We start from the raw sequence: 26159 nt of genomic DNA, 5'->3' as shown, positions 1-26159 counted from the left end.
TTGATCATGTGTCAATCAGTTGCTCCCTTAATCTCATTTAAGCACCCAGCTTCTTAGCCAGGTTTGCCACAGAGGTGGCACCGGGATCGGTGTGCCTCCTGGCGGTTATTATGGGCAGCCAAGTCCAGGCTTAGCTGCCTTAGCCTGGTCTTGGTTGCTTGTGACAACCAAGCAGCCTCCACAGCCTCACGGTTTATCAGTAAGTATGAAGGTCGAAGTATAGAAGGAAAACTGTTATAGAAATTATACTTTTAAAAACTGAAATTATGTTGAAAGCTTCATCAAAACAGCTAAAGATTCTTGTACTGGTCAGAATCAGCCATGCAAGAGTCCTTCACAAGAAGGACTAAGAAGGATTAAGCGTATGGTGAGAGAAACTAAGGTCATGTAGAATATTATTTTTCGACTGATCATTTAGAATACTAATCATCCTTCCAAACAACTTCACAAATGATAGCAGATCACAATAATTTGTCAAGAGCCTGCATCCATCCACATACAGAGGTGAATTGGGAGCCAGCATAGTGTAGCAGTCAGAGGGAAGACTTGGCTAGGGAAGACCTGGATTCAAATCCTCATTCAGCCAGAGAGCCACTGGCTAATCTTTGGTCACTCATTGTCTAACCTACCTCACTGGTGATGATTTTTCATTTCTTTTGCTCACATTAGGAATTTTTGTTGTTGAAAAGTGGTATATAAAGTAATAATTAATAATAAATGAAGCGTATTTCTACAGAGCTCCTTTGAAGAAAAGAAAGGTACAAATTTAATAAATATATGTTAACCTATAACAAACATTTGTACATCTTTCTTTGCTGGTATTTCCTCAATTTGTTACCGCCCAGGCCTGGTTTATATACTAAATATGCTTATTAGCTAGCATATAAAAATTAGGCCTGTCTCCTAGTGTCACCAAGTGACCAAGTTCTTTTATATAGTGACCATGTAGGATCTGGGTGCAAGGAAGAGAGGAGATCAAACCAATCCTCAAAGATTCAATGGGCTTTATTGAGTATAAAAGAGTAACAACATAATCTAGCAGAAAGCAGAACACTCTATCAATATCTTACTAATAGCATTTAAACAGAACATCCTAGCCAGCACCAATATTCACCCAGTGTTCCTAACTACATATGTGTGTACATTAAATCTTCCTAAAGCCTAATATAATTCAGATACAGGCAGAGAAGGGGGGGAGGAGGAAGGCTGAAGGCTGGCATGATTTGGGGGAGATCAGGAATTAGTAGGGGGACGGGGGGAAGGGAGCAGAAGAAGGAGGGGAAAGGATGGAGGGACCCAAGGCTTGTAATGGAGCAGCATAGTACCAGGATCAGAGAGACTTGAGAGCGGTGAATCTCTTCAGCTTGAAGGAGCAAGGCACTTGGTGGGAGACAGGAGCGTTTGCAGTTGCTCAGATCACGGCTGAGAGCCAGAGCACCATGGCTGGGGAAGTCTTGACTTCTCACTGTGAAGTAGAAGTCACAGACAGCTCCTGTCCATGGACAGAGTTCCTGCTTTAGCCCCACGGCTTGGGCAGCAAACTCTTGGATTAGTCATGAGCAAGTCTTGCATGGAGACACCAGATTGCCCGTAGGCACAAGACTGCTAACTCTCTGTCCAGTAGCCTCATTTTTTAATAGTGCATTTCCCTTTGATCTCTATTCAAATCTCCTCTTTTCCTGGGTCCTCAAAAGGTGACAACTTGCTGTTACCTTCTGGACAATGTCTTTTAATTATTCAGGATATTGGCTAGTTCAGAGAAATCTGAATCTCATCTTCTGTAAACTGTGCGCTTAGGGGGGGGGGGACAAGTGTTAGTAGAAGGACTAAATCTACAGGTGTTCTCCTAGGGTGGAATTTCTATAGACAGCGACTGAGTAATCCCCCTTGGGCATAGCAGAGCCATCATTGACAATGATTAACATAGATTTCTTGCAACAGGAAGGGGGAAGCAACTGAGTAATCCCCCTTGGGCATAACAGAGCCATCCAAAGACATTATCTGGTAGTGAGCTACATTTTAGCATATTGATATAGCTCAGGTCCAGCCTTTTGTGCTTTCTTAAGTATCCATTTCACAATACAATGCTGGAATGCCTCTTCCTTCCCAGAGCAGGTGTCAGTTCACCTTGAGCCCAAGCATTAATTCATTTCTTAATATAAAATGAAATCAGACACAGGCCTATATTCCACATACTTCTGAGTTCTACATTTAAGTCCAAGTTTGGGGTACATAACAACTTCACAAACATGCAGATAACTGTTCCACTCACTCAAGCTTTCTGAATAAAATACAACTTCAAATGATTTTAATAAAGTATACAGAATTAAGATCACACGTATGATTATTTCTCAAGAGTGCTGATCTGTTTGACCAGATCACTGGTTCTACACATTAAGTAACTACATGAAACAATTACATAGGCTTAACTACTAAGTGTAAGAACTTATGAAAATACAGCTGCCAGAATTTTGACTGGAGCCAAACTGTCAGATCATATACTGTAACTCTGCATCTTCATTACCTATTTGTTTCTGGGCTCAATTCAAAATGTTGGTGTTGCTTAGAAACAGGCTATCTTAAGAATTATTATTATTTCCTATTATTTCTTCTCTGTCTGTGTCTTAAAATGGGTTTCAAAATCCAGCACTGCATTCCATCACTACTAGAGGTACAGTGGGCTGGTACCAGAAAGTCTTTTGATTGTGTATCAAAATTGTGGAGTACTCTCCCTGGCAGAGCAAGCTCAAGGTTTCAGGGAGTCTTGGGAAATTGCTCTCAATGGGCCCTCACCTACCTAGATGAATTGTGACCTAAGGTTCATGCTGTAGTTTATCTTGTCAGATGGGATGGGACAAAGAAGGCAATGATGAAGTGACTCTCTTGGCCAAGAGTTTTGCTTTGCCACAGTCACATAAAGGTGGTTTGGGGCTTGGGCAAAGTCCCCCCTCACTTTGGCAGCTGCCCAGTGATGCCAATCCCTGAAGCACCAGCCCTGCTCCATGTTCAAGTCTGTCAGGTTTCCTATCTTTTAATGTCTAAACAAGTATTAAAAATTCACTTGCTTATTTCTGTGTCTAGTGGTTTGAAGTCTGCTAAAACTATTTTTTATTCTGTTACTGCTATAGTTTATTATAAATATTACTATACTAGGTGACCTGGCATAGAGTATCTGCACTCCTAGTTCTCCCTGTCTCTCCTGCATCTTCATTTCATTCTCCCCCCCTTCAGCCCCATTTTGTTCTCCCCCGCCCAGGCCCAGTTCGTTCTCCTGTGGCAACTGGCCACTCTGGCTGCTGCTTCTCCGCCCCACCTGGTAGCCGGCCAGCCGATCTGGCCATCCTTTTTTCTCCCGGCCGGGCCACCACTTCTGCTCCCTGCCACTTCTTCTCCCAGCTGGCCAGGCTGCCACTTCTTCTTCCTGCCTGCTTGGCCATTCTCCTGGCCAGCAGTTTCCGCCCATCCCTGTCACTAATCGGCAGCTGCTTGTGAACTCTCACGAGAAGTGCCACGTATGGGATTAGCAATGTGTACACCATATATATATGATAGATTCCTCTCCTCTACAATCAAGAACATCTTCCAACCAATAACAGTTGCATTTCAACTGATCTTAACCATCACAGGCTCCTTCTCCCTATCTCGATATGGAATCCCCACTGCCCAATCACCACGGTGCCACAGGCTCCTTCTCCCTATCTGCATATGGAATCCCCACTGCCTAATTACCATGATGCTTCTGCTCTCATAGGCTTCTCCTCCCTATCTGCATATTGAATCCCCACCGCCCAATCAGGTGCTTCTGCTCGTGAACTCTTGCGAGAGCTACCACACATGGGATTTGCCACAGGTACACCTCAGAGAATTATATATATTTATATGTTGGATATGGAGTTCCAGTGCATCAACCTTTTGCACTGACTTTTATAATGACCACTAGGGGCATTGGGAGTAGAGGTAGTTAGTGAGGGTCTCCTTACCTGTCCCTGCTTGTCTTTATTCTATGACCCCTCCCTTGACTCCTCAAGTACTTCCTGTAGTGAGTCAGTCCTCTTCCTTCCTTCCTAGAGATAAGATGGAAACATCTCTCTCTCTCTTTCTCTATCTATTCATTATGTAGCTGATAGAATAGGTCTTTCCTATCTCAAATGTACTTCACCAGTAAATCAACTTAGTATTTAGATTGTACAACAATCTTCATGCACGTTAGCTTAGCTGCAACAACAAAACTCTGCACTCTACTCTGTAACTGGATTAGGTAGCTTCTCTTGTTGGCACTTTGCTAAATAATCACAAACCCCAACATTATATACATTTTGAATGGCATGTTTCTATGCTTTCAATGCTTGATGTTTATGATTTTACATATTTTTAATATATTTGTAAGCTTCTTTAGGCATATATATATATATCTATATAGAAAATGGGGCAAAAAGCTGCTTAAAAGCTGACTAAATAAATAAATAAAATAGAGCATGTGCTTTATTACTAATTATGAATCTGCACTTTAAGTATGCATGCCAAAGGTTCACATTTCTTTCCTTTAATAAAAAGGATAGCTGACATGATGAGGAAAACTACAAAAAATAGTCCCATTGAAATAAAAAATTTAAGTTAGGCATTCCTAAATCATCCTTCTAATTTCAGTTGAACTACCTGGAGTAATTTTCCTCATCTCGTCAGCCAGTGAGGTCCGCATGACCAGGTGGGTGGGCTTGTGCCCCCCACCCCACCCCAGATGACAGATTCTATGTTGCTGGGAGTGCAGACCTTGCTCTTGGAGGAACCGTGCTTTGTCCCTGTAGTGTGGAGCGCCAGAAGCTGGGACAATGAGTCCTGGCCTCCAGAGATCCCACACAGCACCATGCGACATGTGTGATGCATTGGGGCATTTCCCCAGGAAATTGTCACTCTAGGCACCCATCTCTGTGTCCACTGGGCTAAGAATATCTCCAGCAAACACATGAGCCCATAGCCCAGGTTAAGGGAGCACTCACTTAACCTCGGCTAATAGCCAGGCTCAGAAGCAAGGCTAAATAGTGCTGTCCTGCCGGGATAGGGCCTAATCCCAGCAGTTTTCAGACACAGCCTAACCCATGCTGGGCTTCCCTAGTAGGGATGTGCAAGCTGGTTCGAATTCAAACTGGCTCAACATTGAACAGGCTGAGTCTGAGTGCTCAGCGTTGAGCCAGCCTCAAACCAAACTTGCCCTGGTTTGGCTTGAGATTGAGCCAAACACCCCCAGTTAAATGGGCCATTGTACTCGGCATGCATGCCAAAGGCATAAAACCCTTGGCTTAATAAAAAATATGTCATGAAAGTAGAAGATTTCTTGAGCTATGGTTATAAAACAGAAAAAGTAATCACAACAATTGTTCTCTTGTCCTTACTTTGAAGCTTCCTCTTTACTGCAGTGTAATCTGATCTCTCACAGCCAAATTCCAAAATGGCACCCTTGGATAAGAAGAGATTTTATTTTATTTTATTGATTGATTGATTGATTGATTGCATTGCATTTATATCCCACTCTTCCTCCGAGGAGCTCAGAGTACATATTTTTAACCTCATATTGGCATGACAGTGTTTGCCTGTTAAAACATCAGGTTTTCCCATAGGATGAGTACCTCCAGATCATGTGGGAGAGGCCTATACTGTGGCTCCTCTCCACACCAACCTCAACTGTTAAAAAACCTAGAAGAAAAATGACATGGGAAGAAGACATAACATTAAATTTTCCTGCATGGTCCAGAGCTTCTCATGTTACCCATAGCTCTGTAGGAAGGAGTAGTACAGCTTGGCTTTTAACACAAATTATTTAGAGGCAGCATGGTTTGCTAAACATAAAAAAGTGGTTATCAGTAATGTGGATTACATCAGAATGCTAAATGGACAAATATACTGGATTCTTCCAGATTTATTGCAATTAGTTAAATTCCTTTGTAAGCTTGGTGTTCATATTTTAAATATATGGGCACACTATCGTTGTCAGTGGTTAAGAAGTGTGTGTATCTTAAAATAGCAACTGGTGTAAATTATTCATCAAGGTGACATTTATGGGTCAAGAATTAGCCCTGAAAGGGGTCCTACTTATTGATTTCTCTGGGACTTCTGTATGGATGAAGTAGCAGAATGTGATCAGGAATGTTTAATTACAGACATGGCTTTGCTTTCTTAATGGTCAAATGATTGATCGCTTCCTGAATTCATTCAAGAAATGCCAGTATGTTCTCTCTTGCACAAACTGACCTTCAGTTCTACAGAATCTGACTAACGGTTTTCTTAAGCAAGCAATAAAATTACAGTGGGAGAAAGCGTTAATATTGTCTTTTTTCAAATTAGAAGCACACAAAGATGGAAACATCTAAACCTGCTTTTAAAAATCTCTACAATTTTGAGATTTAGGAGATAAAAAGAAACAGCAGTATGAGAAAAAGCAGCGTGGGCACTGCCCTAATTTTAGAAACATATATGGTTTTATTAGTCAAGGTGAGAATGGAGGTTTGTTTTACATATGAATGTTGACTAGGGCTTAAAGTAAAGATATCAGCCCAGATGCGCCGATTTTCTATTAATAGGAGATCTTAATAGCTTACTATTAGGAGCTCCCATCAGGAGTTATTTTATAGACTAGTAATGCAAAGTGTCAAATTCTGAAAGTTCTGTTGTAAATTTAAACTTCATTAAATCTAACATTCCCAGTACTGTACCTTCAAAAGACAATCCAGTGTATCTGAAAACTCAAGGGAGTCTCACACATATACATCTTCAAACATTGTCTAGAGTTTAAAGCCAGTTATTTCACCTTACATATGGTCCTGTTTATAAGAACTGGTTACAGTTTCTATATGCTATTGCTACACCAAGGAATGTCAGGGGAAGGGTTAGATTCCAGCACACCTTCAAGAATCTATTAACTCCCTGATATTTCCATGGTCATCCGGAGTCTTGGACTGAGTTGTCAGCAATATGCAGATGACACTCAGCTCTCTCTCTCCTTGTCACCTGACCCTAGGGAGGCGGTGGATGTCCTGAATCGGGGATTGAAGGCCGTGATGGGTTGGATAATGGTGTGGCTAATAAACTGAGACTTAATCCGGACAAGACAGAGGTAATATTGGTAAGTAGGAGAGCCAATCGGGTTGAGGTGATTCTACCTGTTCTAGATGGGGTTGCACTCCCCTTGAAGGAGCAAGTACGCAGCTTGGGGGTATTACCAGACCTGGCTCTGCTTTTGGAAGCTCAGGTGGAGACGGTGGCCAGGGGTGTCTTTGCACAGTTTCGGCTAGTGCGCCAGCTGCGTCCCTTTCTTGAGAAGGCAGATCTGGCCACAGTTACCCATGCCTTAGTCACGTCACGGCTGGATTACTGTAATGCGCTCTACATGGGACTGCCCTTGAAGAATATCCAGAAACTGCAGCTTGTACAAAATACGGCACCTAGGGTTCTATCTGGAGCTGCCCGGTGTGATCATATCACACCTATTTTGAAAGAGCGGCACTGGTTACCAGTGTGTTTCCTGGTCCAATTCAAGGTGCTGGTTTTGACCTTTAAATCCCTTAACAGTTTGGGCCCGGGATACCTGAGGGACCTCCTGCTCCCAAGGGTTGCTGCCCACTTGACGAGATCAGCTGAGAGGGCTCTGCTCCAGGTGCCGACAATGAGGGAGGCTCGGTTGTTGTGCATACGGGACAGGGTATTCTCTGTTACTGACACCAGACTTTGGAATGCTCTCCCAGTGGCCATTCGCTCCTTGGACTACATCACAGTTTTTAGAAAGCTTGTTAAATTTTGGCTTTTTATCCAGGCCTTTACATGATTGTTTTATTGCTGCTTCTGTGTTTTTATCCTGTACAGTTTTTGTGTTTGTATATTATATATTTTTAATCAGATTTGTTTTCATATTTTTAGCTTAATACTTTTAACTGTCATTTTAATTATAAGTTTTAAAAACTTTTGTAAACTGCCTTGTGATTGTTTTTAATGAAAGGTGGTATATAAATTTAACAATATAAATAAATAAATAAATAATATTTGCAGAGGGGGTTATTTCTATGGAATCAAGGAAGACAGCTGCTGGATAGCAATTGGTTAATCTGCCCAGCACATGCATTTTTCAATAAGGCGGGAAGGTGCAGTATTTAAGGTGCTCATTTTGTTCTTCCCTTAGTGGAGTGTGTGTGTGTGTGTGTGTGTGTGTGTGTGTGTGTGTGTGTGTGTATGAATGTATGCGACATCTGTTGCCTTAGCAGGACTTTTCACTTCATTGTGGCATTAGTCTCTCACATGCTCAAACAAATGCATGAGCAATAACATAAAATTTATAGCATGTCTCTGCCAAAACAGAAGAAGGCTCTGACTAGAGCTGAGGGCAATGGTGATGCATTTGGACTAAAAGATCCAGTTCACCTTAGCAACTCTCTGTGAACAGATGTTTTGCTTGAGGAGAGAGTGGCAGCTGCAGTGGCTGCCCTGACCCTGCCAGCCATGACAGCTGGGGCCAACTTGCTCCAGGAGGCTGCAGGAGATTTGGCTGTCCCATCAGGAATGGGAGCTCAATCAGGATGGTGGTGAGAGTACCAGAGACTGCAGGATTTGGAATACTGAATGGGTGCTCTGGAAAGCTGGCCAGGGGCAGGCACCTCAGGTCCTCCTTTACTAATGCGTCCAGCTGAGGGCTCTCAAGGCAGCTGCAAGTCCTGGGGTTCTTACTCTCTATAGAGTTCAAATGCTGTCTCACTTGGAGGCACACACCTTCCATCTGGCCTTGACAGCTGGTACAGTGGTGGCTAGGTGAGTCATCCTTCCTGTTTCACGTGCGATGGCATCCACTGGCAGGGACAGAGGGGCCACAATAATGCCAGCAACACCAAGCAATCCTATGCAGTGCAGACTATGTTCCCATACTGGATAGCTTTCATACCCATAGGATATGCTAGAATGGAGCCCTTGGTGGGTGCACTTTCATTGGCAATCAAAGCAATTTTGTTGCAAGGAATTTGAGAGCCATGTACAAATGAAGGCCACACAAGTTTTGCCAGGTATACAGGCTCAGGTATACAGGCCAGCTGCACACTGGCTGTGTCTGGGGTATGGTGAGGGCCAGCGGTTGGGTGGGTGGGTGTGGGGCTGCCACCTCCATTGGGAAGGACTAGCTTGGGGGATCAGTACTAGGACAATTGGTTCTCCCAATACGGAGTTTCTGCTCTCCTGCAATAAGCCATCAAGGAGAAAAACTGAAAGGGAGAATTAATAGAGATGCACTTTACAATAAAATGGAAATGTCAGAACTATAGAACACAAGAGGGTTGTTCACATGATCCACAAGGCAGGGACTCTACCTGCCTTCCCCCACATGATTGAGGGCTCACCTGGATGCCACCATGCCACACACCGATACAATTGGTTCAGTGGCAATGTTCTGAATGGGGATCCAGAGGGGGAGGTTCTCCAGTATCCCACAGTGGAGAGGCTTCCCATGCCAATGCACCAGCTCCCAGCTTCCTGACCACTCTATAGGCAGCACTCTATGGTGGAGAGCCAGTCAGGCGTCCGGGAGCTGCTGCAGACAGCCCTGATCGCGCACATGATCAGGGCTGTGAAGTAAGATGGGGCTTTTCGCTGTTACCATAAGTAACACCTATGGTACCAAAAAATAGGGTACACCAAAAAATACAAGAACACACCAAAAAATAGGGTAGCCCCACTCTGGTGTATCAGGGTAATAGTGGGCCCCATGGCTCCACATGAGCCTTTCTACCTGGATTTCCCCTCTTCTGTTCTACTTTGGTTGATCATGAGAATAACTTTAATTTCTATTTCATTATAGGATCCATAGCAGGACAGTAATTGTTCAAGGATTTTATTGTCTTAGTCTTCATACGTGTGTATGAATGAAGGGCTGTAAGACTTTGCAGCAATGCCTTTCCATCAAAGATTGCAACCTACATTTCTTGTGGTACCTGCATTAGAGCTGTCATCTGAAATTCCAAGTACTGAAAAAGGTCACTTTCCTATGTGTAAGTGGTCACCTTCAGCTATGAAGAAATAACATGTTACCACAGCAAGACTGTAGGTGCTAATGGCATTTTTCAAATCTACACTTGTCTAGACTTTGCAGTCAATAGTAGCCTCACAAACAAAATCCACAATCTTTCTTTAGCTCCAGTATCTTTAAGCACAGTTTCACATTGGTCTAATACAAACTTATTTTAAACATTTTCATCGGAGCCCACAAGTGAATGGTGTCAATTTTCACATGATTTTCAAAAAATTCATCATAGGCTCTCTATCCAGTGACATTTTGGTTACAAATGTCCTTTGTCCACCCTTAGAGCTCTTTTCCATATAGCTCTATAGATCTCCAGATTTTTCTTTGAACGTATTGCTTTAATTTTGCAGCATATCAACAAGCCTGGCTCCATTACTTTCCTGTCACTCTAAAAAAGCTTTAATATTTTCATAATGTCCATACTTCTATGTGCCTATCATATCTTTGCAGTGTTCAGCGAGAATAGCTAGAGCACACTTGTCACAACTGTTAGACGACCACATGTTCAAAGCATGAACCACTCCTACAACACAGAAAGATGCTGTCAAGACCCCACCCCTGACTAAGTCTCAGTAAGTCTGACCCCAAACAGGCAGGATCAGCACTAGGGGTGTGCACAAAACCAGAAAACCTAGTTCAGTTTGAACAGAATAAGTCTCTAACTGAACTGGGTCCTGTGCACACTAGCACTGGGCCCGGTCCAGCTGTAGTCTGAATCAGTTAGGGCCCAGCTCAGTGGGGGAATGGAAAATGTTTTTTAACCAAAAAAAAAAAAAAGGTGGACTTACCACCATTGTGGGGCTTTGGGGGTGCTGCTGTGGCCATAGGAGAGTATCCTGATGATCCCCCTCCCCTATTGGCCTCCCCTGGTCATTTTCAGGAGGTTTCAGGCCATTTTTGGCCCGTTATGGGTCTCTCTGCAGTGGCCATTTTGGGAAACACCATGCATGCCCACTGGCCATCTGTGTGGCCAGGACCCAGCCACACAGATGGCCAGTGGGCATGCATGGTGGCTTCCAAAATGGCTGCTGCCACCACAGAGAGGCCCATAAGTGGAGGCCAGTGAGGGGAGGGGAACATCAGGAAACACACACACACACACACACACACACACACACACACAGCCACAGCACTCAAAGCCCCGCAATGGTGGTAAGTACACAATTAAAAACAATCAAACTGGCTCCGGCCTGACCCAGCCGTCAAGACCCAGGGTCTTGAGCCAAACTGGGCAAGCCCTGGAGCCAGGAAGGTTTGAGTGCGAGCTGGGTTGACCTATTTAAGGACATAAGAACAGTCTTGTTGCATCAGGCCCAAGACCTATCTATTCCAGCATTCAGTTTCACACAGTGGCCCACTAGTTGTTTTATGAACATCTTTCTAATAATATAGTTCCTGGTTCCCTCAGAGTTTACACAGCTTTAACTAACATAAATTGAATGTGTCCTCAACAACCAGCAATTACAAAGGAAAATATCTCATTTTTAAGCAATTGACTATGTTTCTGTATCTGTACTAGGATTTTATCATGTTTAATATGTATGGCCACAATATTTTTTGTTATTTTGCAAAGGGATTCTCCAGGCACCACCAAAGGCTAGACCTGGTTTGGGTTTTTGTTGTTGTAGTAGTTTTTTGGCTTAGGTTGGGGTGGGATTATTTTTTCATTAATCACAATCACTTTTGAAAGTCCCTACAGTTTCAAAACTGAACCCCTTTTACAGCAGAGCAGGACTTGAAGTGAATCCAAACCCCTTAGGCATGCAGAGATAGCTGCATGGTTCTTGAAATCCCAATCACAGACTACAATCATATACAGATAAGGATGCTTTAATTTCAGTGGAGATTAAATGGAATGTACACACCCTGTGTGGAGGATTGCAGCCGTAGAGAACTAAAATGTGCTGCATTCAGAAATAATTACACTTGCAAATTTTAGAAAATATGGGATATACTTGTAATAAACCAGTCAATTTGTTAAGGAGAAGAAAATAAAAATGCTGTCTAGAGATCTTGTAGATATTCCCAAACTGCTTTTAGGAAAAATAATCTCATGCCATCAAACCAGAAAGGTTGTGAATTTATACAAAATTCTGAAGGCAGGAGTAATTAATTATGTATAACAAACAACCTAGAATGGGACAGGGAGTTCTGTAGGCTATATAGTAGGGATGTCAACTGATTTTTTAAAGTTGCATTTGCATTCAACTGATTAACTTTAAATATATGTGCATATTACCAAACCTTCAAAATAAGTATGTTGTTGAGATAATAAAGTGTAAGATAAAATACAATTTAATGAGGCTGTTCTCACGAGCAGCAAATTCTGGACTAGGGCAGCTCCGGCTACGATTGCCCATTACAAGTTCAGAGGATCATCTAGCCTAAGAAGCGGGGAGGCGAAAGGGGAATCCTTTACCTTGAAAATGAAAGTGCCGGGGATGGCGGAAGTGACTGCAGCGGTGGACACATCGGAGGTGGTAGCAGGCGCTCCTCAAGCTTCGAGCCAAACTGGCAAAACCAGTTCCATGCACACCTCTATCATGTGTCAGCACCAGCTACTCCTAGCCGGTGTTGGCACAGTAGCAGCCTTTCAGCTGTTGCCAGGGGGGATCACCACAACACACCACATGGGGATTTCTGGGGGCCGGGATGACGCATCCTGACTCCTGCATCTCCACTCTGTCTGTGGCAGCTGTGGACCCTCTGGGCACACCCAGCAACTTCCATATAATCATCTGCAAGGAAGGTGAACTTATGCTGCCTTCCGCACCACCCACCCTCATGCCCTCTCACTGGATTGTGAGAAAGGGCTCAATATATTAAAGCTGATACTCATTATTAGGAGGTAAGACCATCTGATCAAATTTTCCATTTTATTTCTTATCACAGTAACTCTTATCACAGTAACTTGGAATCAAGAGAGCCTCCGAAATAAGTGTTTCTGCCTTGAGACCTTTTGATTAAAACTGTCAGCTGAAATGTTCATTGTTTAGTCTTCCAATTAAAGGTATGCTTCATATATACGTGGAACCCTGTTTCTGCCTGATGTTCTATGTGATGATCTTGATGCTTAGACGTGTGCTTCTCCCTCTTCCGCTTTACATGCAAGTGGAAGAAGTATAACACTTCTCATCCTGGTTTAGAATGAACAAGAATTTGTGTAACATCCAAGCACAGCAAATCCCAGTTCATTTTTAACCACAGATTGCAAACAAGTAAAAATACGAAACTGAAATTCTGGCTTTTTAAAACAAAACATTATCAGAAAAAACTGAGATTTGCTAGGGTTGGATGTCCAGGAAATCCTGGTTTGTTCTAAATTAAGATGATTAGCTTTCTCCACTTGTGTGTGCAGGAGTGGGAGTGTGGAAACCCAAGGATCATGCATAACACATGGAACCTATGGATTCTATATGATGTCTGAATTGAGCCAAAGCTGGTAAACCTATGCAAAACATAGGCTAGGTGTTTCTCAAGCTGGGCATTACTGTTCTTTAAGGGTGATTAATCACCTGGTGTTCCAGTCTGCCATGCTGTGTGTAATAGTTAACAAAGTTGTGGCCCTTTTCCTCTATACTGAGTCTACGTTTTCTTGAGATGGGGTCTGGGGATAATGTTTTATTTTTGTTTTAAAATGTTTTAAATTGTTAGCTGTTGTTTTATTGTTTTAATTTGTTTTAGCTTTTTACTGTTTTATAAGTTGTTTTAATTGTGAACCGCCCTGAGCCATTTTGGAAGGGCGGTATATAAATCAAATAAATAAATAAAATAAAATAAATAAATATAGCAACAGAATGTAACAGGCATAATATCCTATTTATTATGTCTATAAACATTTGGCCCAAATCAAGAAAGAGTTTGGATTTCCACAACTCAGCTGTTTGTGGACATAAGACTTAGCAGTAGCCAGATTATTATAGACTAGATAAATAGGATTTGATGCCTAATACATTCAAAATGCCTTATGAATTACATCTAACTTCATCTTTTCCATTGTTAAGTGTCATAGTCTTCCTTTTTAAAACCTAGCACTATAATTCTATGTAGGATATTTTATGGGCATTTTAATAAGATATAATTACAAAAATAGGCTTGTTAAAATCACTTAATTTATCAGCATGTGTTTCATTTAAGTGCCCTTTAATTACTTGGGTTCTTTGGATAATGCTTTTCAGAACTATAGACTGATTTAATACCACAATAAAGATTTTCTGCTTTAATCTTTAATTACTTCACTGAACTTGCATTTACTTAATAGCAATTACTAGATTTTGGTAGATAGCCAGTTGTCAAAGATGAAACAGCCCTTGCTTTACTCTTCAAGGGACAAAAAAGGTTTACATCAAAGTTCAAAACACATCATCAGCTAAACATGCTACCATATCAAAGATATCCAGTGTATACCATATCAAAGGTATACACTAGATAACTCCAATGTAAGCTGACTTGTAATTATTAAAAAGAGTTTAATAATGCAAATGATAGAAGTATGGACTGCAATAAAATGGTGTAGTATATCCCTGGGGTGCATGTGTTACTTGAGACTGTGTCTGAGGATGGTGAAAACTTTAAGCACCTTTCCCTCTCAGAAGCAGAAGGAGTTGTCACTGTCTTGTAGAAGTGTGCACGGAACTGGTCCAGGGCCATAGAAAAGGCCTCCGGACCAGTCCGGAATTCCAGCGGTCAGGCAGGGCGGGGGAGTGTGTCTTTAAGGGGGGGTAGTGCTTACCCCCCGCTCTTCCCCCTCCAGCGCTGGTGTTTCTAAAAACGTTCTTGGGGCAGCAGAGTTCTTCCCTGCCGCCCCTGCCCCTGTCGTTGTCTGAAAAGCGTAAAACTAGAAAGAGCTGGCGGCACGCATGTGCCCTTCGTGGCATGCCCGCTCGTCTCTGCCGCTGGCGCGCGTGCACCACATGACATATGACATATGTGATGCGCGCGCGCCAGCAGCGAAGACAAGTGCGCGCGCCGCGAAGGGCACATGCACGCCGCCAGCTCTTTCTAGTTTTACGCTTTTCAGACAACGACGGGGGCAGGGGCGGCAGGGAGGAACTCTGCCACCCCAAGAACGTTTTTAGAAACACCAGTGGCAGAGGGGGAAGAGCGGCGGGGGGGGAAGTACTACCCCCCCCCCTTAAAGACACACTCCCCCCAGTGCCGGACCACGCTTCTGTGGTTCCGTGCACATCCCGACTGTCTTGAGGGAAAATTCTTTGAGATGAAGTTTCCTACTCTCTTTGTTCAAGCCCTCCCTCACCCTGCCACCACTGAGTTCCATTTGCTCCAACCATTTGATTCTCTGTTAACTGCCCTGTGAATCTGCAGACATTCTGCTCCATTGAGCTCCACCTGGAGCTCGCTCCAAAAAATTGGGGTCTCAATTGGGTTGCTGCACCATTGCGCATGTGGAGTGGCTTGGGTGGCATGGAATGTTTTGGTGTTGGCTGTTGCCTCTGCTGTTCCACTACTTCCGTGCTTGGCCGCCACAGGTTCTTTTGCTTCACTTGGGTGGCAATGATCTTTCAATGATTGAAAGGAAAGGCACTCATCATGCAAGCGGCTGAGAATTTCTGTGCTTTGCTGGCCCATTGGTTTCTTAGAGTTCAGCTTTTTATCTATTGGATTTTAGTCTTACAGACTTGAGAGCTTCAGATTTAGGGATGTCAGGTCCAGATGGTAAAAAATGTTGATATCCATTACAAAAAAAGTTGGAAATAGAGGATGCATTTTATTTTATTTTTTAAAAAAGGCTCCAAAAAGGCTCCACTTTGCATAAAATTTATATTTATTGATATTATATATGCATATTTTGATAACAGTTGGATAATTTGAAAATAAATAATGTTCACCACTGTTAAGGTGATGACCAGATGAGCTGTATGTCTGCTCAGTCTGCTGTCTAATTGCAGAGTTCTCAAGGCCCCTGCTTCTTAAACGTAAATTCATCTCCTGGTTAGGATAACCACACACAAAATTCTCCACCCCCAGGTTACCCAGCCTGCTCTCATCAGCCAGGGTGGCAACTTCACTTCTTAGTTAGAGGCAGGACAGCTACTGAGCCAGCCTCTTTGCATGCTGGCACATTGGTGCATGCATGGTCTCCCACTTGTTTCCTGTTCTCTGTGGCTGCAAACATTTATATACGGCTTTTCACCAGAAAGTTCCACAGTAAGTTTCAAAGAAAAACAAATAATAAGATGCTGCCCTGTCTCCAAAGGGCTCACAATCTAAAAAAGAAATAAATACAAGGTAACACCAGCATCAGCCTCTGAAGGGATGCTGTGCTGGAGTTGGATAGGGCAAGTTGTTCTCCCCATGATAAATAGAAAAGATTCACCACTTTTAAAGGTGCCTTTTTACTCAGCAGGGGTAGCTGCTAATTGAGTAAAGTGAGTTAGCTATCTTCTCACTGCCGCCACCACATGAAGCAAGCAAGCTGCACCTGCCAGGCCCACCTGTCCATGCTACTGCATCAGGTGGCCCTGCAACCTGCCACTGAATCAGAACCTCCCCTCTGGTTTCCCCATTGGATGGATGGTCAGTAGGAAAGGGGAGGAGACAGAGGAAGGGAAGCCGTTTATGATAGCAAAGTGTTCTGAGCAAACAAAATGTTCCAGCTGCTCCCCAACACTTTGGACACCACACAACACATGCCAAAAAAAAAAAAAAAGTTGTTTGGTCCCCCAAATAGTCTCTATGCCTTCTAATGCAAAAACAGACAAACCAACAAACCAACAAACAAACCATTTGGTCTCCCAAGCAGTTGCATATCCTCTATGAAAGTCCCCAGTTGGCAACCCTAATTCCACATCCAAGTTTCAGAACTTCTTCATAACAAATGTTATTGTATCTAAATTATACTTTATGATTTTGTGCATCAGTCTTAATTTTATTGGATATTCCCACCATCACTATCAGACCTATAATATTAGGGGGAAATGAATATTTGTAGGAAAAATAAAAACTTCAGAACCCATTATCAGTATGGTTTGCCTATGGAAAAATTAGAAACTTTACATTTATGATTTTTTTTTTTAAAAAGGAATTATACAGCAAATGTTAACTTTTAAAATGTGACAAGAGCAGCCTTGCAAATCAACTTGATAAAAGTTACAAGCCCACATAATATTAATACTAGCCTTCAACTATTTTGTACTAGTCCACATCCCCACACATATTTATATTAGTCTTTTGTGGCACAGAAACAACCCAACAGGGGGGAAAACACCCGTCAATGAATTTAATTGAAGAGTTTCCTTTCTTTGGAGGAAGGAACTTCCTCTGATGGAAGGGGCTACCTCTATTAAAATAATCTTTAAACCAATGTGCTTCCTGTTTACAAATATTTTCCTGCTTCATTGCCTGAAAATGATTCCTAGTCATAGAGGCAACCAGACAAGTGTTGGTTTACAAGTATGTGGAAGTAGCCAAGCTATCATTACTTTCTTCCTATTGTTAGTTTTAAACAAGCAAGCAATTTCTACTCTAAAGCTATTTCAATATCCCTATTACTGTATCACAGTAAAAAAATAATAATCTGTGAAACCAGTGTTTCAAGAATGTAATCAGCCTGTGAGTTTTCACCATTAGAAGATTAATAACAGAACAAGTGACAAACATTTGACAAGTGATGAACATTCTTATATGATTGGTTTGTTTTACTACACATCTGTGTAACGGAAGACAACTGCAATTAAAGTCTCATTTTACTGATGTATTAATTATGCAAAATACTATTCAGTAGCTATGGTTTATTATTAGCATACATATATTATTTAAACAGCTGTCAAAACAAATGTATGAAATGCATTATCATGGTATTTTAGTTATACTTGTTTGTTTGAACAGTAACAATTTACAACAGGTTTCATGTGGTAACAGGGCAAAGGGTGGCAATTCTCTTTATATTTAGCCAGGCGAAAGAAAATGTTCCTATTCATCCTCAATGTAGTGTTCCTCCAGTGGCTGCTGCCGGTGGTGTGTGTGTGTGTGTGTGTGTGTGTGTCCTGTTCCTTTTGGAGACAGAAAAGTATGTTCTTATTATTTTTCTATATAAGTCACTTTGAGAACCTTTTCATCAAAAAGCAGTATATAAATATTATTTTAATATATTCCCCATCATCAGTATTGTTTCAGTCACTAAGCTTTGTGGCGTCAACTGTTACTATAATATTCAACAGTTCACAGCACTAAAATATGCTCAAAATAAGCAGATTGATGTCCAGACTAAAAGACTTGCTGGTTGAAGAGCATTCCTGCATCAGAGAGCATTGGGGGATCTTCAGGGACATAGTTTTGGGAGGCAAAGGAAGCTGCGGGGGGAGGAAGCAACACCAACAATTGCCTCTCTCCCCCTGCATAATGGAAAATGCTTTTCCGCCAGCACATCATCATTCTGGATGCCAGCTAATGTTTATAACTTATTCTACATTTTCCCAAGTGAATCTCCACTGATCTCCATGGTGGCTAGTAAGATGCCTCTGGGCAGAGTAAAAGCAGAGCATGACGACAATAGCCATCACCCTTTTGTCTCCATCTTTGGGTACTGAGAGGTATGTACCCCACAAACATGGAGGTTCTACTTATCGCAGCTGCGGGGCTGGAGGGCGAATCAGCATGTGCTGGGCCCCCTTAACATTTTGTATGATTACAAAATCCTACTGACTGATGATATACTGTGTAAATAGTGTAAGTGAGGGAGGTTTTTGGACATGTCCAACCAGCTTGGTCATAACAGTGCATTTGTAAGGGGGGGAAGTTAAAAGCACAACACATGCCCCTTGCTTCACAGTTCTCACACAGACATTCTGGATTGTAAACCAACTTGAGCATAGTGCAGGTACAAATAAAATAAATAACATTTATTTAGATGTTTTCTATTAGCCCTACTTTCACTAGTTGTGAAGTACTCTATGGATAGAGAGAGCTCTTTCTGGCAGCTTTGTTATAGGAAAATTATTAAAAGTTATGAAACAAGCCACTTATAGGACCTTTTTTGAAAATTTTAGAAATTATTTTAAAATTAAGAACAAATTGTCCAAACCATTTCAATTTCAACATTTAGCGCTCTCCCACCCTGATATCAAAACCCTATGCCAAGTCATTCCAGGTGATCTAAAGGGCAGGGCAAAAAGTGGGGTGCTTCTACCCTTTTTTATGAAGGCAAAAGGCAGATTTCTCCATATGGGGTCGAATGATAGTCCGGGGGTGGGGGCGGGGGCGGGGGGCTTCAGTTCCAGAAGTTTTTGTAATTTTCTGCTATGAAACAAGCCACTTGTAGACTTTTTGATATTTTTAGAAAAAATAAAAAAAAAAACTATTAAAAATAAGCCATTTGTCCAATCCATTTCAATTTCAATATTCAGAGCCCTCCCACCCTGCCCTATATCTGTGCCTGATATCAAAGCCCTATAAGCCCCCCTATACAAGGGGGTGGGGAATTATGAAAAAAGTTAAATCCCATACCTTTCATTGCTGGCTCTGAGAAGGAAGGCACAAGCTCTCAGCACAGCCCAGGTGTAGGGCAGGGAGGGCAGAGGGTGTGCACAGAGCTGTGGTGGGCAGCCAGCGCTGGCCACTGCCTCGTGGCTGGAGGACTTCAGGGACTGGGGAGAGCTTCAGGAAACTGGGAGGCCTGCTCCAGCAGAGAAGCCTTTGGAAGCCCTGCCCACCCACTGAACAACTGAGAGTCAGTCTGGGAAAGGGATCTGTAGCAGTGTCTCCTCTTGTGCAGGAAGCCTTTGGACAGCAGGCTAGCCTGCATGCTGCTCCTACAGGCTGCAGCTATACAGGTTGGCTGAGCTGGAAGAGGGGAGGAAGGTCCATTTTTGCAGGGCAAGCTGCTCCTGTGAAGGGCCTATCCCAGCATATGGCCTGGGGCAATCACCCTGGGGCAATCACCCACCCTAAGGACGGGCCTGGCTAATAGTCACTGACAGACCAATCTTCCACGAATCTGTCTACTTTGTACAGCTATATCCTGAAAAAAATTGTGTGGTAGAGTCTCTTCTGTACAACTTCAAACTACAGTATCTGAAAAAAAATCATATTGGTTTAATTTAGGCCCATACACGTCTTTTATAGAGGGAAAAACACATCATATAGAAATGTTCTAACCAACTTGAAAATGAAGTGTAAACAGCAACTGGAAATCCTCCATTACCCCACTTACTTAGATGCATGTCAACTAGGGATGTGCCCAAAACATTTTGTGCAGACTCCGGGGGGCAGGGAGGGGTGCCTTTAAAAGGAGGCAGGCAGGTCTTATCTGCCCTCCCGTAAGCCTCCCCTGCCCCATGCTGCCCCATAATGGCACTGTTCTTCGGAAAGCTCCTCCATGAAAGAAGCAGCCCATGTTGCTGGCTCCTTTAAAGTGCCATGCCATGGCAATGGGATGCGGCTACCAGCAGCCCTCGTGTATCATCAGCACACGGCATCAACGCATGTGCCAATGCCATTTGTGGGGCCAGCAACAGCATGCTGGCCCCGCAAATGGTGTCGGTGCCTGCGTCAACACCATTTGTGTGCAGACACTTTGTGGAGGCTGCTGAGAGCAGCATCCCGTCGCTCTGCTGGGGCAGTTTAAAGGAGCCAGCAGTGCAGGCTGCTGCATTCATGGAGGAGCTTTCTGAAGAACAGTGCCATGATGGGCAGTGCAGGGCAGGGGAGGCTTGCAGGAGGGGCGAGTGGAAGGCTGACACTTGAAAGGCTGTCACATAGAAGAAGGAGCAGAATTGTTCTCTGTTGCTTCTGAATACAAGACTAGAACCAATGGGCTGAAATTACATGGAATAGGATCAAGACATTAAGAGGAATTCCTGTTAGGGTTGTCTAACAGGGGAACCATCTGTTTTGAGTTGTGGTGAGCTTTCCTTCTTCTTCTTCTTTTACAATGGTGGGTTTTTTGGGTTTTTTTGGTTTTTTTGGTTTTGGACATTTTGTGTTTTACAAGCCTTTCCCAGAGATTGGATGGCCATCTATCAGGGATCTTTCACTGAACAGAGGTTTCTACTAGAAGCCCTCCAATGTTACTTCTAATGAGGGATGTGCAAAATGTTATGATCTTGAAACATTTTGACTAGAAACTGGCTGTTCTGAATGTTTCAACTTTGAATCAAATCACCCCTAAAAGGGATGATTAGATTTGAAGTTGAATCAAATCATACAGGTTCAAGGTAAATCTACCTGAATCATTTTGAGTATGGTTTAAGTGGGGGGGGGGGAGAGCCACATTTCAGCCTTAAAAACACCCAAAAAAGCAGGGTCGGGGGACACTGCCAAGTCTTCTTTATATATATTTTTCTTAGGCATACCTGTCGCTAATCCCATGTGTGGCTGTTCTTGCAAGAGTTCGCAAGCAGCTAGCGACGAGGATGGGCAGGAGGGAAGAAAGTGGCGGTAGCAGTTGGCTGGCTGGCAGGGAAACAAAATGGCAGTGAAGAGCGGTGGTGGCTGGCAGTGTTGCGGGGATAGAGGGAGGGAGGACAGCCGGCCAGCTGGTGAGTAGACAGAAAATGACGATCGCGATAGCAGCAGCAAGTGGGCGGGTGAAGTGGCGGCTAGTGGGCAGGTGGGGGAACTAGGGGGAAATGGCGTTGGAGGCTGGCTGCTAGACAGGTGGGCAGGGAAATGGTGGTGGGGGCTGGCAGGTTGGGAAGAAGATGGTGGCGGGGGCAGAGCTCAACAGCGAACCAGAGGTGCAGATGCTCTGCGCCCAGCCCAGCTAGTTACATTTAATGTGCAGAACACACAGCAGAAGTTGCCAGAACCTAAGGGGTATATTCGTGGGTCAAATGGGACGTAAGCCAGAATTTGACTTTTTAAAAACCAAATCTGGCCACCTAGAGCAGAACACACAACAGGAGGTGGCAACCCACCCTGCCATCCCCCCTTGACAAAGAAGAGACATGGAAGCACCTTGAAGAGCCGGCAGCAGCCCCTGAGGAGAGGTGGTGGCAACCTGACCACCTAGCACCCATCATTCCCTTGCAGCCATCGGCTGAGAGCAGTGGGAAGGCATTGACTGGACCTGCCATGTCTCCCCACGGCTAGCATGTCCAACCACGTACAATAAACTGATACCAAGCTGCCTGTCTAAGCCTTTAAATGGCCTCTGTGTAGGTGCGGGGGGCATTTAAAGGGATAGCCTGGTGTTCTTTTTGCTAGAACACTGGCTGGTTGTCAACTGCCCGCCGCTGCCAGCTCTGCAGTCTAACTGGTCCCGCCAGGAGAGGTTCAAAGGCACCTCACCTCTGCACCTCTTCTTCTGAAAAGAAGTGGCCAATGGCCACAAGGGGTGGGGGGAACCAGGGGGTCAGGTCGGCACTGCCTCCCTGTTGGGGCCACTGACAGCTCTACAAGGTGCCATTGTGCCTCTTCCTTGTCAAAGGGGGATGGTGGTTGGGTTGCCACTGCCCCTGCTGCAGGCTTTGCACATTAAAGGTAATTTTGGGGCACCCCGGCAACTCTTTCTTTGTTCTTAAAGGCTGAAATGAGCCCCCCCACACACACAGTACAGGATGAATCAAATCAGAGTCAATTAGAATCTAATCAAGTCCAAATGTGAACTGCCTTGAGCCATTTTTAGAAGAGCAGTATATAAATCAATCAATCAAACAAACAAATAATCAAATCAACCCAGTTTTGAGCAGATTACATTCATGTTTGAAGCAAAACATCAGGTTTTGATTCAAACATGACATGTGTCACAATTTTTGATTCATGTACATCCCTACTTCTAACTCTAACATTCTATGATTCTACATACATATGAAAAAAATTACTAATCGGGTTGTTTTAACTTCTCATTATATTCCAACAAACATTTTTTGCCAGTGTTCTAGCAATAAGAACACCCTATGTAATGTAAAGAGTAATTCCAAATTAATTTTGGAATTTGCTGTAGGTGAATTTACTAGCAAATCTAATACTGAGGTGGAATAGTTGTACATGGAGGAATGGAAAATGATATGCCCAGGAAGGTATAGCTCAAGTCATATTGGCAGTCTAAGTATGGTGGAAGTGGTAAAAACTTGCATTCTCAGCCCTGAAAATAAATGCTTCAAAATGCTGTAACACTGGCTGACACGCTCCACAGCCTTGGAAAGGTGGACCAAGAGTTCTGCCTTCACATGGAGTGGATAAACTAGCTGCCATGCAGCCTTGTCTTGCAGGGCAGCATGCAAGGGGAGGGATGGGGACACCCTTTCTCCACATGCTACCTGAGACAAGCCTGCAGGGTAGCTAGTTTACCTGCTCCTTGCAAGGATGGAGCTCTTACTCTGCCCTCCTAAGGCTGCAGAGAATGTCAGGCTGTATGGTCAAATCATTTTCATCACTCTTTCGAGTGTGTGTCTAATTTCACCCATAGGAGGAAACAGCACTATGAGGTTAGTGATAGAGGAAGTATACCTTTTCCTCTCATCATTGCCACAAAACATTTAGGATGTGAAGGCAGGGGTATCCATAGACTACTGCTAATGTGGTTAAATAAGAGGTCAGCAGTAAATATAGCAATCATCCAAATGTAGAACAAAATTCGATCAGTGGCTCCTAAGGGAGAATTAAATGAAATACAGATGACTGAGATTGGTACAAGACATGTTTTCCCACCATTTCATTGCTGACATAAACTTTCTTTTAGATCAAAACACTGTTAGAATATTTTAACAGCTTCCTGCAGGGTTTGTACAAATTCAGCAGCCACTACAGAATACTCTTTGATTATCAAGTTTGCATAATGCAGACAGGAAGATCTGCACTTGAAAAGAACCCTCTGTTAACATCTTTGTACCAAACAACCATCACTCGCTAGACAACAGTTTATACTTTTCTAAGTCATACAGTGATACAAAAATTAGACAGCCTACTTCCATTAATGTGGTGGTTTGTTTATTTTAAAATCTTGTTCAAGGGATTTTTTAAAAATGAATTCCATTCAGCAACTATTATTACGAGAAGGCTCCAAATTATTACACTTTTATCATGTGCCAGTGTGCCTAAGGAATAGTGAGCAAATTCTTAATTCTCTTATGTTTACCAGTTCTTTAAAAGAGCCTTCTAACGACTAGCCCTCAACTACTATATAAAGCTTCTGGCAATGAGTGCACAACAAAACCCTTGAGAAAGTCGAGGACCACAGTGTGGGTGCCACAGCTATTCTCTAATAAGGACTCAGTTTATATTTTAGGAATTTTTGAGGTGTTTAGACTCTTTGGTGTGTAATGAATCCTCATAGGGATTCATTATGAGGAAAGGTTATAGACACCAAAAAGCCTAAACACTTGGAAAAAAATCCTAGAACATAAACTGAGTAGTACCCCACTGCCTTGAGGGTGGGAGTGGGGTGTAGTTGGCTCATGGCAGTCAAAATGAATAGAGAAAATGAAGGTGTGTAATGAATCCTCATAGAGATTCATAGAGGGAACATTATTATACACCAAAGAATCCAAACACTTGAAAAAAAGTGACCACACATTTTGCTCCCTAACTCCACTTCTACAAGGGCTAAAGCTTAGCTTTTTTAAAAAAAATTAAAGCTGCGAATCTGGGGGAATTAATAGGAGGGATCAGAATCTTGAATCGATTCGAATCAAATCATGCACAATTCGATTTGTACCCAAATCTAGCCAATGGACCACAGGGATAATTTGTTTTGTCTCCAAATCAGCCGAATCAGCTAGATTCAGGTACAAATCGATTTGTACCCAAATCAATTTGCACATCCCTATTCTCTAATTCACATAAAGGTCGGGTATCCCTTATCCAGACACCCAAAATCCGGAATGCTCCAAAATCTGGACACCGCACCGTAACAAACAAACAAACAAATGCCTCAGCTCACTTGAAAAATTTAGTAAAGCTGCCTTCCCCAGGGCCAGTGCCGGCTTGCTGCCACCCCCCTCAGGGCCAGGCCAGACCACTGCTGCCCCCTCACCCCCACACGCCGCCACCACATCCCACCTCTTCCTCTCGCCTCTTCAGTCGCCCACCTTCTTGCTGCCACGATTATTGCTCACCGCTGGAACTCTTGTGCGCTCTGGCGAGAGTGCCATCTATACCCTGTACCGTAGACTCCAAAAGTCTAGACTCCAAAGTACTATGGGCTCCAAAAGTCTAGATTCCAAAGTACTGTAGACTCCAAAAGACTCCAAAATCTGGAAAAGTCCGAAATCCAGAACACTGCTGGTCCCAAGCAGTCCAGATAAGGGGTATTTGACTTGTAGTCTGTTCCCTCCCCCCCCCGTTTTTTCCATACCCAGTGATTAACCTTTATCTCACTAAAATCTAAACAATGTCGTTGTTTACAGACAATAAAATTTTATACATAACCATTTATAGGATGCAACACAGAAGTATATTCAACCTAAAACATGGAAAAGAAGTCATGATATTTGTAACAGTTTTCATACTCCTTTCATTCGAGAATTATCTTCACATGCTGCACCAGAAACTATAAAATCAGGCTTCACAACTAATTGTGAAGCTATAATTTATGTGGTATTCAAACATAATTAGCATAAATTCATCATGGCTGTGACTAATGGAGATATTGCACTTCTATGAAAGGAGCTGCAATAAGTTAGGGATATACATAGAACCGACCTGGTCCGGTTCCAGTTCCAGTCAAACCGGACCCAATCTAGATCAACCACTGGACCAGTTTGAACCAGAACATACTTGTAAAGGGGAATCCAGTGAAGATCCCCCTTTGTGAAAAAAGAGGCAGAGTAGCTTCCTGGATCTAGAGGGTGCGGGAGGGGAATCAGGCTACTTACTTTAATTGGCATTGTTGGTGGTGTCGGGTGCAGCAGCAGGGGTGGCAGCAGTGGCAATGGCTCCCCCCACCCCATTGGCCTCCTTCAAAATAGCTCAGATCAGTTGCTTCTCTGGCCCAGTTTGGGCCTCTGCCAATGAACGGAGGCCCAAACCAGGCTGCAGCCAGTCCGGGCTACTCTAAAGGAGGTTGTCTGGTTGGGGAGGGCCAACAATGCCCCCGACACAGATTAAAGTAAGTAGCCCTGACAGCACAGTGGGGAAATGACTTGACTAGCAAGCCAGAGGTTGCCAGTTTGAATCTGCGCTGGCATGTTTCCCAGACTATGGGAAACAT

At 43.2% G+C, this 26159-nt stretch overlaps 1 protein-coding gene across 19 annotated transcripts in view; it reads right to left on the bottom strand.

Moving 5' to 3' along the window:
* The window catches only part of MAGI2 (membrane associated guanylate kinase, WW and PDZ domain containing 2), a 953479-nt gene that overhangs the window by 791563 nt on the left and 135757 nt on the right, over positions 1-26159 (bottom strand). The window contains exon 1 of one of the 19 annotated variants that reach the window (XM_053251289.1): positions 5391-5437. The exons of the other annotated variants lie outside the window; for them this stretch is intronic. The gene's annotated coding sequence lies outside the window, so the exon portion shown is untranslated. Of the gene's footprint in view, positions 1-5390; positions 5438-26159 lie in introns of those variants that run through there. 19 annotated transcript variants of the gene reach the window in all.

The sequence above is a fragment of the Hemicordylus capensis genome, chromosome 5, assembly GCF_027244095.1.
Source record: "Hemicordylus capensis ecotype Gifberg chromosome 5, rHemCap1.1.pri, whole genome shotgun sequence".
Lineage (NCBI taxonomy): Eukaryota > Metazoa > Chordata > Lepidosauria > Squamata > Cordylidae > Hemicordylus > Hemicordylus capensis.
Note: the sequence above shows the minus strand (reverse complement) of the source record. Positions and strands in the feature narration are given on the sequence as shown.